Source organism: Agelaius tricolor, unplaced genomic scaffold (genome assembly GCF_023055355.1).
Source record: "Agelaius tricolor isolate 1412-34295 unplaced genomic scaffold, bAgeTri1.0.p SCAF_1, whole genome shotgun sequence".
In the NCBI taxonomy this organism is placed as follows: domain Eukaryota; kingdom Metazoa; phylum Chordata; class Aves; order Passeriformes; family Icteridae; genus Agelaius; species Agelaius tricolor.
In genome coordinates, this window is record NW_027269261.1 from 75,476,443 (window position 1) to 75,479,678 (window position 3,236).

Below are 3,236 nucleotides of genomic sequence, written 5' to 3' on the forward strand. Positions count from 1 at the left end.
CTTACTGTAAATTGTAGCTTTTGAGTCTTGGTGGGACTGTGAAGTGTTTCCCGCCCATTGTCCATGTATGGTAAGGATGTACTGCAAAATCCACTCTTTATGTTTAAACCACCCATTTTGCCTTCAGTGAACATAAGCCAAAAAAAATAGTTGTGACTGTTTCTTAAACCCGAATGTTTTGCATGCAACTTTTCCTGAAATTAAGCTACTGCTTTAACTGGGTAGCAAATATTAGTTCTAGACAGCTATGGAATAAAAATTAACTTGATTTCATCATTTAAGCTCACTGCAACACTTTAAATGGTTCCTTCTGTCATGTGGAATGGAAAAAAAACATTTTAAGCTAGCACGTATTTATTCTGAAGCACTAAAAAAATCAAAACTTATGAAAAAAAATAAAGAGAAGCTATTCACAAAATCTAAACACACAGTATATATTTCACATGTTTTTCTGTTGAGACCCACAACCTGAATCCCTCTGGCTAATTTTGTTAATTAGATATCCCATTGCGTTTTTCATCTGATAGCGTCAGACTTGTGTATTCTGGCAGAACCCTAAGTGTTGAACTCTTCCTAGTGTAAGGACACACATCTCAAACTGAATTTTGGTTCCCTGCTTATCCAAGCACTAGCTATGTGTTTGGTTTTAAAGAATATAAATGGCCCATTGAAACTGATGTGCTGTAAGAGTTCCACACCAGACAAATGACCAGATCTGACTTTGGCTGCGGCTGTACAGCCTGACAGAAGTTAATGGTATTGCTGAGATATAACTGAGGGCAGAATTTGGCTCTGGTCCCGTGCTTGTCATAACTTACCATACTAAACTGCATGTTAAAAGTTTTGTACAAGGAACTCCATGCAGAGCTCCAATGATTAATGGGATCTGGATGCAGAAATTCCTGTGGGCTACAACTGAAAATTCATTCCTCTATTTTGATGGCTGTTCATTTTAATAGAGGACTTTGATACCACATTGTGCCGACAACTGTGGAATAGTCTGGCTACTTATATTTATCACTGAACTTCCAGGCTCTTGAAACCCTTATGGAAGCTAGGCATTGCATGAAATTCCAAAGTACCCAGAAGTTTAAAGCTGCTGTTTTCTCCTTCCCTTGAATTTTGACAGGTCCCGAGAGATATTATTTAAACATCTCCAGAGAGTATTAATAAATTTGAAAGAAAGGTAACAAAGGATAATTTTATTTATATATGTACCAGTACAGCCATAGCAGACAGTTAAAAAGATTTTCCTTACAAAAAGTAATTAAACTTTCACAAAAACATAACCAGGCTCCATTATGTTGGGAAAGGTAAACTGCAGATAGTTCTGTTTCTCAAAGGGGATGCTTTATGGAAGAGAGCATGGCATTATCCCAATGGGACATTTGAATCTATTTCAGATATTATGAGCTGCTAATTTCTTGTTTTAATGGTCCCAAAGGTGTTCCTTCAGCTGAGCTGGCAGCAACAAGGATATGAGCTGGAAATCTTAATGAAGGTAATTTTTAGCTGCTTTCTGCCCCCCACCCCCTGCTCTCTTTTACCTGTAAATTATTTCTTTTAAAATTCTGAGGTGTATTACTCCAAGACAAGACACTCTTAGTATAAAGAGGATCTGACTATTGCTTAGCCTGCCCTACAGAGTGGCTCTTCTGATCTGGCAGAGGAGTGATAGCAAAAAATGTGGTCTTTGATCCTTGAACTCTGATTACATTTATAATTCCACAGATGACCCAACCATGGGTTGATGTTTAAGAACTATGTAAGTAAAGGGGAGGGAAGGATGGCAGATTTGATATGTGTGATTTCAGCTGCTTGAAGGTGACATTGTTTGCATGACATTGTCACCTGCATGTCTCACTCGAGGAGATTCTTCTAGGCAGCCCTGGATGCACTGAAACGAGAATACCTTGTTCTGCACATTGTTTCTTGTGGTCACCTCCATTTTCTGCTGCTGTGAAGAAGATGGGAGGGGGAAGGAGGAGGAGAGAAGTGTTTTCTGGTACAAACCCCATTTAGATGTCTGAATCAAAGCCCAGCAGTAGACACAACTAGGCAAAAGCAAACCATGGTTTGTACTGATGCAGCTTAGGAGAAAGAAGCTGCTCTGGTGCATTTGCAAACTGTTGGGTTTTTTCCTGTATGTGCTGCGCCTTTTCATCAACACAATTACTGAGCACTGAGCTTGGGTGCAGATTTCTCCAATCTCTGGCCAAGCAACTCCTCTTGAACACAAGGGTCAGGGAAGTGAATATGGGTGAAATGGAGAAGGCAGTCATCTTCACAAAAAATTCTGAGCTTGTCAATACCAGAAAAGAAGCAAAGTTGTAAAACCTGTTGGCAGGAGTGCAACCCAAGTGAAAAATCAGTGCAGGATTACCAGCTGAATTGCACTCTTTAACTCTGTGAGTCAGTTTCTGTTCTCATAGGGTGCAAATCTGGACCAGCTCTCCTGACTCCAGGAAAGTATTTCAGAATTTATATTTTCTAAGTGGAGCTGAATTTGGCCCTTTCTTGTTCAGACTGGAGTTATACTGTCAGTCCACAAACTTGAATATTTTTAGCAGCAGTTGTCACATCTTATCAAACACAAAATTTAGCAGGATGAAGTGAGAAAAGTGCATGGTTCAGGAGATTTAAGGCCAAAATTCCAAACATTTTATTCAATCTCTAGCTGTCAGATAAGTAAAGAAGTTTATATATATAAATATGTATTTAAAAGTTATTTACTGGTACTTTTATGCTTTAGCAACATTCCACTTTTGAAATCTCTAGCAGATGCCTCCTATCCACAGACTAGTTTATGAAAAACACTCAAAATCCCAAGCGCCAAACCTTCAACAATGATATGTTGTCTTAAAAGTGAACCATTTACAATGTTAATTCATAAACCTACCACATTCATTTAGGAAGAGAGCACAGACAATAATATTTAATTTAGTTTCTAATGCACATTACAAGTCACAAATGCTCACAAGTTTTTAAAAGAATTTAGGACCCAAGATTGGTTCATATAAATAAAAACATATAAATTGGCTGATAAAAGAATTAGAAAAAGAGATAACAGTATCAATTCATAAGCAGAACCATGTGTATACACAGGGAAACAAATTTGGTACAGTAGGCTATTCTTTACTGTCTATTCATTACTGATTACTCCCTCATCTTTAGCTTTTAATTCCTCATATCAAATCTTTTCAACTTATCATCAGCTATGAAGATCAGCTGACATA